Raw genomic sequence first — 17,500 nt, forward strand, 5'->3', positions numbered from 1 at the left:
ATAGAAATGCAAGATAATAAAAAATCCCTACAAATGAAACTTAAATATCCAGACCTACAACTAACATTTGTTACCATTATTAATGTTTTCAAGAAGCATGACTTAAAGGCCTTGGAATTGATGCTTTAACAACCTGTGTTACGGCCCCAGCAAGTTAAATCTTAGTCAGCCGTCCAGCTCTGCTCAACAATCTCACGCACTTTTCTATTGTACTCGCGCTTTTTCTCACTAAACAATCGTGCTGCTTCAGAGTTGGCTGCTGAGTTTGGGTTCGGGTCACAGAGAAACGACTACAATGGAAAGAATACATGATGTTATTAAATATTTACTTTGTAGTTTCAACAAGGATATTATACGTAAAGGCCACCAAGCAATGAGTACAACGGAAAAAATACATGATGTTATTAAATGCTTTGCTTTTAGTTACACTAAGAATATCATACACAAAAGCCAAGTATTCATTCATCAAAGTTGCGCATACATCGAAACTCGTATAAGACTCAAGTATGTATCCAATTATATTTATACCAACTCTATCAAGATGTACATCTAGAATTGTCAATGACAAAATTTCCCAACTTAATGCAATTAAAATTGACACATATAACAACTTAAATACAAAATACCAATTATACCCTCCAAATCATTTTCAACAAGAGTGTATATTTTAATTAATATATGTATTGTTATAATTTTTTGAAGAAAGGTATATTTTTTTTCAGATTGCAATTTTCTAGTATATAACTGTAATTTTCTTTCAGTACATTACTACATCCATTTACGTGATTTATTTTTTAAGAGAAACTAAATTCAAACAGAAAGTTGGCAGATGCTTAAAAAAGCATTTATATTGCTAATGGCAAAAAGTTGGGAGATGCTTATAAAAGTATTTATATTGCGAATTTGATATACCAGACTTCTTTTATATCAATTTCTAACTATGTATAGCAAGTAGAAACCAACCAAGTGCTTATATCCCTATTAAACATAATTAGATAAACATGTAAAATTTCAAAGATCATAAGAATTGTTAAGAATCATTAAAGCTAGCTCATCTGAATTGATGTAAGAATAGCAGCAGCATCATAAATAGGACTCCATTGATTTTGAAGGATGTCCAAGCATATGCTCCCATCTGCATAGACTGGCCAGTAGGGAAAAAATGTAGTACCCATAAAAAGATAGCCACAAGTAAATTAAGGATTCTTTAACCTCTAAAAATTATGAATACCAACAAGTAATTATTTTCCTTTGTACATAAATTTACAAGTATACAATATATTCTCTTTTTTTGCCTATAAATTTAACAAGCAAAATCAGCTAAGACGCTCATATTGTTTGTTCAACCCACAAACACATCCATTAATTGAAAAGCTATAAGCCTATTGATGACGAAAACTTACTGTTTGGGTGAAACATTCTTGAAATAAAGCGTATTGTCGGTGGCTTATTAGGATAGTCTTATGAAAATTGCAATGTAAGCTTAAACGTACCTGAGAATGTCCACTACATGTTAGCTAAGAACAAAACCATACAACATATTTACCATATAAAGTACTAAATTTTCCAAAAAAAAAATGATACAAAAATTGCCAACAATGATAGCAAAACTATTCATTATCTCAAAAGTCTCAAAAAGTCTTACTTTGGATCTATTGTTTCAACAGGCGTATATGTAAAGGAGTGTGCATTAGGAACACGAGAGATCACTAAAACCTTTTGATGCCCCTGCTTTCATTTATGAATCAGAGAATAGCGCACTAGCAAAAAGGCAGTACAAACTTAATTTGTTTCAAGATGACATCATCTTCTGTGTACTACTACTCTTCTCTAGTCTAATATCTTCAATCGATTTTCAATACTTAATATAGATGTTAGTATCCACGTGCCATCATGAGTTTGATTCACATACTGCAAACTTGTAATTCTTGCATATGCATTTTGAACATTATTTGATTGACTTATTCATGATATGAACATTCCCACTGGTTTTTCAATATTTTTGTAGAAAGCTTGAGATAACAAATTGTTGGGTCATATTTTGGCTAGACTGACGCATATCAAAATGCCATAACATGATCAATACTAAAGTGACATAAACAAAGACGTGTTGGAGAATTGCATTATTGTTATGATGATGTAGTACCGAAATCCCTATGGATTTCGGTTAGGCTTTGGGCTAGGTTGTTTTGGTTTTCCTATATATAGATAACATGTATAGGGTTTATGGTTGGCTGTTCACATTGATAGATGTTCTTAATCAGCAGTGTCCACCATCAAGAGAGCAAACTTATGTACCAGACGATTTATTAATATAAATGTGTGCATTTGGAGTATTATTGTGTTCATTACATTATATTGTTTTTCGTATTCTCGTTCTTGAATCACCACGGAGTTAGGATTCCACACTAACATCGTGTTTGGGTTGATATCATACTGTAGTGATCTAGATTCGGGACTTACAATTGGTATAAGAGCTTTTTGAACCTTTCAAGGCTCGTTTTGATATTAACAGATTCAAGATCTTGGGTGGTTTGTGGTTTGTTTATGTGTTATTCCGGCGAGATTTAGTTCGGAGAAGGAAAAAGAAGGTTGGTTTGCTCAAAGATTACGTTATCTTTGGAAATAATTTAAATCCCACCAAAATAGGAACTTAGTTATTACCAAAATAAGCCTGCAAACACGTTTTTCCGGTGTTCTCGGCTGCACTTGACAGTTCTCGGCAGATTTTCTTTGTTTTCGGCTCTCTAACAAGAGTTCTCGGCCTAAAACAAGCGTTTTCGGCCAAAATCAAGTGTTTTCGGCCTGTCTTGGTCGTTCTCGGCCCAATTCAAGTGTTCTCGGCCATATTAAAGATTTTTCGATCAAACAATACTGGTTCTCGGTCAAGAGAGTTTTCGGCTAGCAGTGTTCTCGGTCAAACCTAGTTCTCGGCCAAACCTAGTTTTCGGTCAGAGTCAACGTTCTCGGTAAAAAAAATAATAGAAATTAAAAAAAATTCTTGAACGAAAGTTTTTTTGAATACTCATTATAAGCGAGACTTCACTCTTGAAAATTTTGGCAAAAACTTTTTTTTCAGGTGATTTTCGGTGAATTTTTGGCGGGAAATTCGGAAAAAATTATTTTGAAATAAATTTTTCCTAGATACTTCTCTTGAGTGGGACATTTTTCTTGAGAATTTTGGAGATCATATATTTTTGAAAAATTTTGGCGGGAAAATCATATTAATTCGTTTAATTACTCAATGGATTCTCCACAACCCATCTCAATGTCTAGAAGTACTCTTTATCAGTCTGCTCCCTCACAAGTAGTATTTCAGAGTGCGCATGCAGAGGTAAGTTTTCAACAATGTTCTCAAGATTGTTTTGATAAGATAGAATTATATAAGCTCCACAATGATAACTTAATTAAAGACATGGAAAGAGTAAAATCTAAAAATTTTAAACTTAAGAAAAATGAAAAAGCGTTCCTAGAAAAAATAGAAACAACTCAAAAGGATTTCTCTAAGCTTAAGCCTAAATTTAGTATAAAATGTTGTCACTACCTATATGCCGAACAGGAAATCGCTGAATTAACTACTAAACTGGAAGCCTCCAAGTTAGAAATTTTGAATCTAACTAATAAATTTGAAAGGGCTGAACTAGACTTTAAAAAATTTGATGGTTCCAGTAAAGTAGTCAATTCAATGATTGACAATCAATTATGGTGGAAAGAAAACGAAGGTGAGGGTATAGGATACAGTCAAGTTCCCCCACCATACAATGACAACTATACTAGTCTTCCTCCTACCAAAGAGCAGGAAAAGAAGGTAAAAGACATGAAGTATGGTAAACAGGTTCAATCAGAAATTGTTGGATCAGGGTCCCTAGAGGAAATCAAGCCTGTTTTTAAATGTGTGAACAATTTTGATGCTTCTACTTCAGGTGCATATATAGTAAATGATGTTGCTTCTGATAGTGAAGGGGTCCAGGCTTGTGAAAATGAATCTTATTCTAACGTTTCATCAAACTCAGATGACACCACAACACAAAATTGTACTAATAATAATACACAGAGTTGTGGCAACAAAGGGAAGGCACATAAGAAATCAGCACAACAAGGGCAGTCTCGTCCTCATAGATCCTCCGGATCTCCATGTGTTGATAAATCATTAGGTGCTATTTATATTAAGAGGCAAACATGTTACCAATGTGACACGCCAATACATATAGTCAGAAATTGTGTTCATCGTCTATATGCTCCCTGTTACAAGCAAAATCAGAAGGCGACAGCAAGGTGCAAGAAGAATGGAAAAACCTTTCCTAAGAAGGAATTACAACATGAGGGAAGTGCTTCCGTTGACATTAGAAAAAGGATGAAGGCATGTTTCGTCTGCGGGAACGGCAGGCATTTGGCAAAGGAGTGTCACTATCGTCCTGTTAATAGACAAGCTTCTCAGGTGAAAGGTAACAGGTTTCAACCAAACCCAGTGGTTAAACAAAATGCTTATTTTAGAAAACCATGTGTATCTGTATAACGGGTCACAGATACTCAAGGATTTATTAACAGGTTTGCACTCAAATGATTTAGAAACTATTGAAAGAAAAATAAATTTTTAGAAATGAAAGAGTGCTGAGAGTTCTAAGAACTTGAATTCGAATTGTTCCCCTCCAAAGTCTGTTCTTTCAAATTTCACTAAACCAAGACAAACTTGGAAACTTAAAACTCAGCAAACAGAATCTGTATTAACAAATGATTCTATTAAAGATGGGAAAGATATGAGTTGGCAATAGGTCACATATGTTGATGCTCAAAGGAACCCCAAAACATTTATTACTTGGGTTCCTATGTCCAACTGATCCCGCTATGCGTGTAGGAACAACCAAAAATTCATTATTTATTAAATGGGTTGTTCCAAGCACATGACAGGGCAAATATCCATTGTTTTTAAAATCTTTAAACCATAAAATGGATTATTTGTTGCTTGGACGGGATTTTAGGGTGATAAAACGTATTTAACATGCTCTCTAAGTGTGTAGGAACAAATCAGGGAATACATTGCATATTAAAAGGTTTGTTCCAGAGATTCAACTCGCAAGGATGCAGAATCTCAAAACAAGCTTAATCCTTGGGGGAGATTCTCACAAATGGGAAAATGATGTCTTGAAGATAAAATGTAACCGTATCACTTTGGTATGAAAGATTGATCAATCAAAAAGATGTTAAAATTTTAAATTTAAAAGAAAAATACAAAAAAAATATGTTCACGTATAGTTTTTCAAGTATAGTGTATTTTGTTTCCCAAAAATGAGAAAATGACTTGAACGTACATGAGATATGATAGTACATTAGTTGGCTGACTATCACACTTCATCATATATTATTATTAAATACTACGTTTCGACGATTGAGTCTTTTCGAGGTTAAATTTGTACATAAAATTTTTCCTTTTGGTCAAAATTTTTGCACAAATTTAGGGGGGAGAAAATTTAAAAAAAAATTAAAAAGAGTGGGTGTGTTTTTGTTGAGAAAATTAAAAATTTTCAGAAAGGTGTGCGTGTGTCTTTTATTAAAAGTTTCTTTTACACACTTTCGCTTAAAATTATGTCGGTTGCACAAATTTGAAGGACATATACTTGTATATGTTTGGTCTGGTGATCTACTCGTAGATTCACAAGATAGCCATTAACCTAAAGAATAAAAGCATTTGGGGCGATTGTGATGTGTTTTTCGTGTTTTGAATTCTTTCACTTAAAATTATGTCGGTAATTTCAAGTTGGAGGGACACGTATTCTCATATGTGTTTGGTCCTGTTAACCACTAGTGGTCATACGGAATAGCCATTTACCTGAAAACTTAAGAGTGACCGGGATGACAGAGTTCTTAACATGTGTGTCTTCTATAATTCTCTGGGAAGTGATATATTATTCAGTTAACAGCTTTTTAGAAGCTTCAAACATTTTCAAATGAAAATTGATCCAACATTTGGAAAGTGATAGATAAATTGTTTATGTGTGCCTAACAGGTGAAGTTATTAAGCTTAAAAGGCTCTAGAACAGTCATTGATTTGTATGGTAATTTTCCATGATGCGTAAAAGTTGAAGTGATATAAACTAAATTTGCTAAACTTACTGTGGAAAGTCATTTTGAAGAAATGTGCATGTCTCCATATACATCTCTCCGAAGGATAGGCAGAAAAGCAATTACCCAGTCATACATGAGCCCGTTAGTGTATTGATCACCAAAAATATGGTGTTATTAAGTTAAAAAAATTACTAATAAAAAAAATTATAAAAAAATATCAAAAAATTGATTATTGTGTTATTAAAGAAAAAAAATCGTATTCCTAAAGCTTAAAGGGTCAAACTAGAACTACAAGGGTGGGGAAGTCAAGTAAGTCGTAAGCACTCTGAATGAAAGGCATGTAAGTCCGGACGACTTGTAAGTCCGGACGACTTGTAAGTCCAACGTTCAACCTTAAAGCTTAAATTCTTCTTTGTTTATCTATAAAAATCTTTTGATCAAGCACTAGGGGGTGGAGTCAAATTGGGGTGATCTGGGGAAAGCCAAATACGCTTTGAGAAGAGATAGGAGACATCACATGTCCATGAGTGTTGTCCATCTAAGCTTTATGCCGAACTGAACCTAATTCATGTCACTAATGCAATGAAAATCATGCTAAGTTCATTATACCTGCTATCAACCTATTTCTTTATGTCATAATAACGTTGAACATGAATCCTTGTGACAACACCTTAAACAATATGATTCCATGTTCGAATCTTTTCATATACAGCCGGGGTTTTTATCAAAACTGAAATTAGATCCCTAATTAGCTAAATTACAAGAAGACCGGGTAATTAAATTTGTTTTATTTGTTGTTTTTTGGTTTTATTTTATTTCATTTATTTTATTTTTACTTCTTGATTACTCTTGTCGAAACAAATGTGTTAAGAAATCTTTTTAAAGTTTGTTTTAGCTTTTGTCTTTAGCTCATGAAATCTGATATCGGTTATTGTGTTATAGTTGGTTTAACTGGTATGATCTCATTTCAAGTCTTTTCAAGAAAATAAAAAAAAATAACAGGAAAATAAAAATTACAAAAATATGTCTGTCTTATTTTGTTTTATTTAATCGTTTTCAAAATTCTTTGGTTGATCTGTCTATCAAATTGATTGTTCTTTCAAGACTGATTACTGATTTCTTGCAACAGAAGCAAATGAAGTATCAGAGATTCAAATTGGATGATGCTGTCAATAAGGGGGAGATGGTAGAGTATTGGATGCAGATGCTGAAGTTGCTGATCATGTTCAAGTAAAGATTCTGAAGGTTTTGAAAGCGTCAGTCTAGGGGGGAGATTGTTGGGTCATAAATTAGTTAGACTGACGCATATCAAAAGGCCATAACATGATCAAGACTAAAGTGACATAAACGAAGATGTGTTGAAGAATTGCATTATGGTTATGATGATGTAGTACCGAAATCCCTATGGATTTCGGTTGGGCTTGGGCTTTTTGGGCTAGGTTGTTTTGGTTTTCCTATATATAGATAACAAGTATAGGGTTTATGGTTGGCTGTTCACATTGATAGATGTTCTTAATCAGCAGTGGCCACCATCAAGAGAGCAAACTCATGTACCAGACGATTTATTAATATAATCGTGTGCATTTGGAGTATTATTGTGTTCGTTACATTATATTGTTTATCGTATTCTCGTTCTTGAATCAACATGGAGTTAGGATTCCGCACTAACATCGTGTTTGGGTTGATATCATACTGTAGTGATCCAGATTCGAGACTTACACAAATAGTGTTGCTATAGATGCTAACCATTTTTGTTTATTATGAAAGTTTTAGAACTCTATAATCTATATAGACAATGTGTTGTATAGTTGTATTCTTAGGTAATATGTAGTGAGCATTCTCATTAGCGTTTAAGTTAGACACGGCAATTCTCAAATGACTATCTAAGCAAGACACTGACATACTTTTTAATTCAACAATGTTTCACTCAAACAATAAGTTGTCATCCTCAAGATTATATTTTGAACAAAATTTAAACACTTGAATCCACAATATATTGTATGTAACATGAAGATATGAAAGTGAGTCAAGTACCTCCATCCCAAGGAGTATCATCCGGACTGCAACTAAAACATAACTAAAGTAATCAAAATGACATCATCCAGAGACGAAAGAAAGCATTAAATAAATTGATACCCAAAAATGACAGCATTCCAAAGCATAATATTATTATCATAAGGTGCACCAGCGATTCCAGCAAGTGGGTCCTGCTGCAACCTCTTGAAATCCCTCATTAACCTTTTCCGTGGACATCTTCCTATTATTATCACAAAAACAACATAATTCATCAATAGTCAGAAACTTGTTTTTTTAGATCTGTGAAAATACTTAATCGCATAACATGAGAGGATAAATTTAACAACAATTGGACAATATAGCATGATAGTAAATTCTAGGGTTTCATGAGATTAATTGAAGAGAGTTTGTTGCCTTACGGTGAGTTGATTGAAGTGGATGTGGAGATGATCGGAATGTGTGTCTGTTTGTCAGAGCAGAAGGTGAATTATTCAACACAATAAGACAAAGCTTCGACCTGGCAGCGTATCGTCATGACTCGCCTGATAATAATCATATCCTTTTGTTATTAGTTACGGTTATACGCCTGTACAATAAACTTGGTATTCTGATCCAATGACATAAGCGTGATTGGGGAAAGTTCTCATAATAGCCCTCCAAATAAGTCTTTCACGTGACATTGGGAAATTCCACGTGATTTTTCATCGACCTATCATAATTTGCCACTTGTCAAGCCTTCCCAATCATAATTTTTTTTTTATTTGAAATTCATCTCCTAAGATGAATATCATCTTAATTTCGTCTTTTGAAAAAGACAATCATCTTCATCATCTTCTTTATCTTCATCTTCGTCTTCATCACCTTTATCATCTTCACAAGTGGTATCAGAGCATAACTAGGGTTAGATTATGTTGAAGGTATTAATCATGAGTTGATTGATTACTTAGATTTTGATTTGGTAATTATAGATCTGATAAGTTGTTTATTAGTTTTCATTCAATTAACATGATGAGATGTTAATTTGATGTTGAATTGATTGTAGTTGGGTTTGGATTTGGTATTGTGAGTTTCGTATTGATTGAATTGGATAATTGTATGATTTTTGAATGGAATTGTGTTGAGGTTGGGTGTTAAACGGAACAGAGGTGTCTGTTTGGTGATTTATTGGATTTTGGACTGAGCTTGGTGTGATTATGGATGTTCGGAATGGTTTAGGATTGTCCGTGTGATCAAGACGAATTGATTAAGCTATACTTTGTGTGAATTGATTAAGTTTTGATTGATTTATCCATACTTTCATATACGTTTGGATTGAAGTTTAGATCTAGAGAGTTTCCAGAACTGGAAATTTGCTTAAAGATTTGAAGATTCATAAGAATATTTTTTATAATGGATCGAATCATTAGTTATACGTTTAATGTTCATTCGTTATTAAAGTATAATTGATTCGTGCCACGTATCATGTTTGTTACAATAGAATAACAAACTCATTCGTTACTGTAGCTGATTCGTTATCAGCTATTCGTTATTGAAATTTCATTTGTCTTTACTCATTCGTCATCCAATCATTACTCATTCGTCACAGTAACTCATTCGCTACAAAGTCATCTATTACCTAATTCGTTAACCCATTCGTCAGCCATTCATCAAATCATTCATCGTTCATTCGTTAATCTATTCGTTTAAACTTTTAATTGTGTAAGATGGCTGGCTATTATGCACTAGCTTCTCAGAACGTGTTGATGCAACAAATGTTACATCTCGATGCTGAAATTGGATCTCATTCAAAATGTCCTCGTTTAATGAAGTTTAGCGATTTTTCTAAATGGGAACCACATTTCAGAGCACATCTAGGGTCCGTACACTTGATTGTCGCGATGTCTTGACGATGTGTACACTGTGCCTGTGGTTGGTAATGAGACTATTGGTTTTACACCAAAGGTATTTACTCAATATTTTCAAGATGAGAAGAAAGCTTTAGGGATTGAGACTAAGGTATATTCGACTTTGACTATGGCATTACCTAACAATATTTTTCATCAAGTGTGAAGTATTAAAATTTGTGCATCCTTGTTTCAAAACATTAGAATGAGAAACATGGGTAATACTTAAGAAAGTAAAAAGGTGATGCTGAAGTTTCAATTTAGAAACTTTAACCTATTGAAAGGTTAGACTGTTGAGGAAATGTTGATTAGATTTAATTATTTGATTGTTGAAATGAATAAGTTAAAGATGGAACCGAATGAAAGTGATAAGATTGATACTGTAAAAAATGCTCTTCCAAGTTCTTATTCAACGTTTCTCATGGTACTTAAAGAAAATAATTTCTTTAAGAACGAAGATCTTACGGCAATGGAATTTATGCAAAAGATTGAAGATAGAGAATATGACTTGAAATGTCAAAATTCCTCAAAAGAAACTCAAGACCCAACTCTATATGGAGTTTGTTTGCCTTTTAGTATTTTTGTAGTTCCAATTACTGCATTTCTCACTCAAACTTCACAGGAGGGATCAACTTCCTATACCGATCCAAATGTATGTTTCATGGCTTCCGGGTTTAATGATAATTCAGGTGGATCAACTACAAATGGTTTCACTGCACCACCTAATGTCAACATAAAGGAAGCTGAACAGAATTTTGCTTTCCTTAGTGCTTTCATGAAATCATATGAAAACTTGGTGGGATGCAACATTGCTACAAGTGAATTAACAGATGAAAACTATGATCAGATTGATCCTGATGATCAAGAATTAATGGATCTCAAATAAAATATGGCCATGATTGTAAGAAAGGTGAAGAATTTTATGTAACGAACTAGTAAAGACTTACCATCTCTAAACAAACGAGTTGGTTTTGATAAATTTAAGGTCAAATGTTACAATTGCCAAGAGTTCGGTAATTTTTCCATGGAATGTGACAAGCCAAAGAAGGAGTATAATGGACCTCGAAATCAAGACATAAATTCTGGAAAGAAGGTCAATGATTATGCTGAAAAGACTTCTAGAGGTAGTTTTTCTAAAGCTTCAAGGTCACAAGCTCATCTCACTGCTAAAGGAACTGACTGGACTCTAAGACTGTTATGTAATGATAATCAAGCAAATATGGAAATGTTCGAGTTGATTGAAAGTTTTCAAGATGCTAGTGGGAACGAATTGTCCTCTGACAACGAGACGAATCGGACCAAGATGATTCTTATAACATGCTACCAACTTTTTTTGCGTGCCTACCTAATATTGACGAGGTTAGTCATTCTTTTGTTAAATTATTTGAAAATGTGTCATGTCCTGAGTGTGTTAAGTCTAGTATTGATTTACTTAATGCTCATAATGATTCACTAATGAAAGAATTTGCTTCAATCAAGGATACATATAGACAATCACTAGAATCACAAATGAGATCTATGGAAAAAATTAAGGGTTTGTCTAACAGTAATCATGATTTGAAAGCAGAATTATCAGTGAAACTGACCATTAATGATAAACAATTTCAAGATATTCTTAAACATAGAACTAAAACTGAACGTGAAAATGAGGTTCTAGATTTGAAAAGTAAATTAGACAAGTTTCGAAATTCTTCATTTTTGTTAAATGAAATCATTGAAGTGTCTGGTAAACAAAAAAGTTCAAAGAATGGTTTGGGTTTTGTTGAAGTTCCACCACCATTTTATGATAACTATTCCCCAAATCCGTTTGCAGAAAAGGAAGAAATTATTATTGAACCAGCCATCATTGAGGAAAAACCCAAACTACTTAAAAATGACAATATCAGTGGTCAATTTTCAACCCAAAATCTTCATATTCAAAGTAACACGGTCTTTATTGAGAATGTTGATAAGGTAATAATTGAGGATGTAATTGAACCAGAAATTGTTCACAAAGACTTGAACATTCCACATTCAAATCACATTTTGTTTGAACCTCATGAATTTGAGGAGGCTGTGTATGGTTCAAATACATCTAATATAAAAAGGGAAAAATATGCTAAGGTTAAGGTTAAGAAATCAGAAAAACCAAAGATTTCTGATGAGGATTTGATGCGATTCATCAATCTCGTTCCTTCCAAGGTAAACACTGGTTGAGTGTTTAAATTAAAAGGTATTAGCAAAGTGTTCTCTGAGAAAGACAATCTGCTTAATCTTATTGTGACATTTGTCAATTTTCGTATTTGTATTTGTATTGGTTAAACCGAAGCGTTTATTCGTTTCATTGTATTTGTTTTTATGAGATTTATCAAGTTATATCAATTTCAATGATTTAAAGTTTGTATCCGTTCATTATCTATTCATATCGTTCAATCTACGAATCTCCGAGCCTTAAACATTAATAAAATAATCAAGTACAAACTATCTGAGTATAAACCGTAAAACATTTAGAGATATTATAGTATATAAAGTTTTTATCTAAGTTATATATAGTTTTAAAGTTGAAGGTTCAAAAGATAAATCAAAGTTTAGAAACAAAATATAATGTTTTAATAGTTGAAGGACCAAAAGTGTAAATAGGATTTTAATTATAATATAATAATAATAATAATAATAATAATAATAATAATAATAATAATAACACTAAAACCCAGCCCAGCCCCCTTGCCCCCTACGTTTTTCCGACCTAAGTCCGGTCGCCGGAATCTCGGCGCCGGCAACCACTAAAACACCCGTATTTACATCGTTTTAATCCGTTAATAATCCCAAACGACGTCTCCACAACTCCTAAACATTATTACTTAATTTATTTTGCCATTAACATCACCAATTAACTCTATTTAATCAACCAACCGATCAGATTATAATATAAATTCCATTAACACGAATTAAACACAAGTTAATCGAATTGACACTACAAATAGGACGATAATCAACACCTAAACGTTTTTCGAATATCATATTTAACAAACCAACTATTTTTAACCTCGAATTCGTTCATACTATTCTGATTCCGGCTAATCACCGTTCATCCACTTTCCGGCACCATCCCAGGTAATTTTTACATAGTTTTGATTTGTTTCGACCCGACTAATAAAACCCCTAACATCAATTAAATAAACATGGAAAAGTTTAGAAGGATTGAAGATCTAGGGTTTTGTGAGGAAGAAGATGAATATGATAATCTGTTTTTAAATTACAGTTTCCATCTTTTAACAACAATACTGAATTGGTCGAGTGGTGGTGTATGCGTTGTATAGTCATGGAGACCAGGGTTCGAACCCGGGTCACAGCAGACCCATTTTCTATTTTTGAAACTAATTTTTATTAGATATAATAAATTAAATATATATTTATAAATCATAAAAAATAAACAAAATTAGTTTTATAGTTAAATAAAAGTTGTTTTAATTTCCGTTAGCATTTTCGTTCAAGTATCAACTTTTACAAACCCAAACCGCTCGTGAAAACTCGTTAAATAATTATATAGATAATATATATAGTGTCATTGTAACTTTATAAATTCTAAATCAACAAATGTTTATACTAAAATAAAACATACCGGTAACGACAAATTCCTTAAATATTATTAATCTCGTAAATAATATTATAATAAAACCCGTTAGATTTAAATATTAATATATTCTAAAATGTGTAACAAAATATATATATATAGAGAGAGATGTATGAACTATAAAACCGACATATTATTCCATTAAATTAGTTCTTAATTCTCGTATTCTTGTTATTTTAGCTCGTGAGATTCGATCGTTTGGTTTCATATAACGCGCTTTCCGTTTCATTTTCAAGTTTATCATCCCAATTCAAATGTGAGTTTCTCACACCCCCTTTTTACCCTTTTTAACTATTTTGGGCGTAGCATATATATCCTATCAAGAATTCAATTTCGTTTATTTATTATTACAAACTACAATTCTTTACATAGACTCGTGTGCTTATTTGATTACTTGCTCAAAGACTACTTGTTCATTGTTTCCTCAATAAGTATGATCATACGCCCCCTATGCACTCAGGACCTCGATGTTATGAGTGGAATAGGGACCCCCGATCCGAGTACATTTGGTTGTTACCGAATGGAAAAGACATTGCTTGCGCTATTACTACACTAAGTTTCATGGAATTGTATGGTTTTTATGTAATTGTATCTAACTTGTGTGAACTCACCAACTATTCAATTAGTTGACCTTTTTTATATATATGCTACAGGTACTTACATTAGAGGATGAAATAGTGAATGACACTAGAAGTTAGGTTATTTAAAGAATAAACAACGTGTTTTGTTCCTTTTTCTTTGTATTTGTTCATTTAATAAACTTGTGTACTTGGTATTTGAATGAATTAATAAAATTATTGCCACTTAATAGTGTCACATATGTTTTGGGCAGTCTGTACGTCACACCCGGGCGTATTCCGCTTTAGCCGGGGTGTTACACTTATCAAACCTGAATTGATAGAAAGCGTCTTTCAAAATGAAACTTCAAAGATAAAAGATCTTGAACATGCATTTGTTAATTCTAAAGCATCAAAAACAACAAATCCTTTGGTTAAAGCCAAAAAATAGTTAAAATTTGCTAAGAAAGTTCAATTTGTTAATTCAAGTGGAACTGACACTTTACAGAGTTTTTCTAACTGTTCAAATCTTGATTTTTACATGAAAAAAGAAATCTGTTACGTTTGATGATTTAAACAAAGGGCATATTCCTGGTGTTTTTCATCAACCTTCGGCTGCACCAGTTTCTTCCAAACCACAACTTGAGTTTATTGACATGAGAACATATTTTCTATGTGGTGAACAAGGTCATGTTGTAAGAAACTGTGGTATGAAAATATCACGGAATCTTCATCCTTGTATTAAGGAACAAGCGAAACTCGTTCCTCTAATTAGGAAATTATGAAAAGACCGATGTCTTGCGATGATGAAACGCATATCATATTTTCTAATGTGAATCAATGTGCAAGGGAACCTTGGCATGTAAACCTTATTTCGCTGAAGCCGTCCTCCGTTAGAGGTGCACACAAAAACCGGTTAACCAGTTTGTACCCGATTTCGTAACCGGTTAGAAACCAGTCCTATCGTAAAGGGTTACTAACTTATCCTAACCGCCGGTTAGTAATCGATTTATATTATTGATTTCAAAACCGGTTATAAACCGGTTAACCAATTTCTTTAATTATTATTTTATTAAAAATAGGTTTTTTTCTAGTTATTAACCGGTCCTGTCCAACCGGTCAACACCGGTTACTACCCGACCTGAAAAACGGGTCTAACCGGTTAATTCCCGTCAAAAAACTGATTAGCCTATTAACCGGTTAATGGTTAACAGATTTGTGCACCTCTATGCTCGATGATGTCCGGACTATCCAATAAACCCAAGCGTTCAAGCACAAACATATTAAATTGATCATTAAGCAGTTGATGATCTACATTATTGGAAACTGATGGAGCTTTTGTTCCGGATGACACAGATCTAAAGTCTTTTTTAATTTGCAAAAGAGTCAAATTAGGCAAACATATTGCTTAAATAGCATGAAAAAATAAGTTTCAATAAACAGTAAGAACCTCCTCCACAGTTAATGCCGCAGCCGTGGACTGACTACGCACTGTCAACACTTACAATTCAACCGTTTTCTTAGTTTATCAATCATTTTTCCAACTCATTTACGCTAAGAACTGACGTTAGAAAGCACTAAATATAATGACATTATACAACATAACTACTTAACTGTAAGATGGTAAAAGGAATTGATTTCCATTCAATATACAATTACAATATATAGAGATTAATAGGCATGTGGGCTCGATACTAAACCCTATTACTACAGGTTACAATATTAACAATCATCAAATGCGCGACCTCATATCTCCTGAAAACCTAACTAATCCATGCTAACCTATTACCTCCCTAGTCCCTAATGGGAAGGACCAATTTGTTGTAATCACTAGGCCATGTGTGGTTTCATTGAACACTTGTTACCTCATCCATCAAGAAAAGGGAAATTTCAAGACAATATATTACAAGAAATCATTATGTACAAAAAGTCATCAAATGCAAGTAATAGAACATAATAGAAATGTAAGATAATAAAAAATCCCTACAAATGAAACTTAAATATCCTGACCTGCAACTAACATTTATTACCATTATTAATGTTTTCAAGAGCATGAGTTAAAGACCTTGAAATTGATGCTTTAACAACCTGTGTTACGGCACCAGCAAGTTAAATCTTAGTCAGCCGTCCAGCTCTGCTCAACGATCTCACGCACTTTTCTATTGTACTCGCGCTTGTTCTCACCAAACAATCGTGCTGCTTCAGAATTGGCTTGTGAGTTTGGGTTCGAGTCACAGAGCAATCACTATAATGGAAAGAATACATGATGTTATTAAATATTTACTTTTTAGTTGCAACAAGGATATTATACGTAACTGCCACAAAGCAATGAGTACAACGAAAAGAATACATGATGTTATTAAATGCTTTGCTTTTAGTTACACTAAGAATATCATATGCAAAAGCCAAGTATTCATTCATCAATGTTGCGCATACATCGAAACTCCTATAAGACTCAAGTATGTATCCAATTATATTTATACCAACTCTATCAAGATGTACATCTAGAAATTGTCAATGACAAAATTGCCCAACTTAATGCAATTAAAATTGACACATATAACAACTTAAATACAAAATATCAATTATACCCTCCAAATCATTTTCAACAAGAGTGTATATTTTAATTAATATATGTATTATTATAATTTTTTAAAGAAAGGTATATTTTTGTTCAGATTACAATTTTCTAGTATATAATTGCAATTTTCTTTCAGTACATTACTACATCCATTTACTTGATTTATTTTTTCAGAGAAATTTAATTGAAACAGCAAGTTGGCAGATGCTTAAAAAAGCATTTATATTGCTAATGGCAAAAAGTTAGGAGATGCTTACAAAAGTATTTATATTGCTAATTTGATATACCAAACTGTTTTTATAACAATTTCTAACTATGTCTAGCAAGTAGAAACCAACCAAGTGCTTATATCCCTATTAAACATCATTAGATAAACATGTGTGTTCATATATAAAATTTCAAAGATCATAAATTCTGTTAAGAATCATTAAAGCTAGCTCACCTGAATTGATGTAAGAATAGCAGCCGCATCATAAATAGGATTCCATTTTGAAGGATGTCCAAGCATATGCTCCCATCTGCATAGACCGGCCAATAGGGAAAAAAATGTAGTAACCATAAAAAGATTGCCACAAGTAAATTAAGGATTCTTTAACCTCTAAAAATTACGAGTACCAACAAGTAATTATTTTCCTTTGTACATAAATTTACAAGTATACAATATACTCTCTTTTTTTGCCTATAAATTTAACAAGCAAAATCAGCTAAGACGCTCATATTGTTTGTTCAACCCACAAACACATCCATTAATTGAAAAGCTATAAGCCTATTGATGACGAAAACTTAC

General features: G+C 32.9%; 1 long non-coding RNA gene across 1 annotated transcript; it reads right to left on the reverse strand.

Annotated features, from left to right (window-relative positions):
* Nucleotides 1–1,009: 1,009 nt before the first annotated feature.
* On the reverse strand, nucleotides 1,010–8,311 carry LOC143559675 (uncharacterized). Its single transcript, XR_013139984.1, has 4 exons — nucleotides 8,200–8,311; nucleotides 8,098–8,123; nucleotides 1,404–1,493; nucleotides 1,010–1,144 (listed from the first exon to the last, which is right to left on the reverse strand). It is a non-coding gene; the product is annotated as an uncharacterized LOC143559675 (long non-coding RNA).
* Between the last annotated feature and the right edge of the window lie 9,189 nt (nucleotides 8,312–17,500).

Source organism: Bidens hawaiensis, unplaced genomic scaffold (genome assembly GCF_021521415.1).
Source record: "Bidens hawaiensis isolate Kalapana, Puna unplaced genomic scaffold, B.hawaiensis_p1.1 tig00020020_1, whole genome shotgun sequence".
NCBI lineage: Eukaryota > Viridiplantae > Streptophyta > Magnoliopsida > Asterales > Asteraceae > Bidens > Bidens hawaiensis.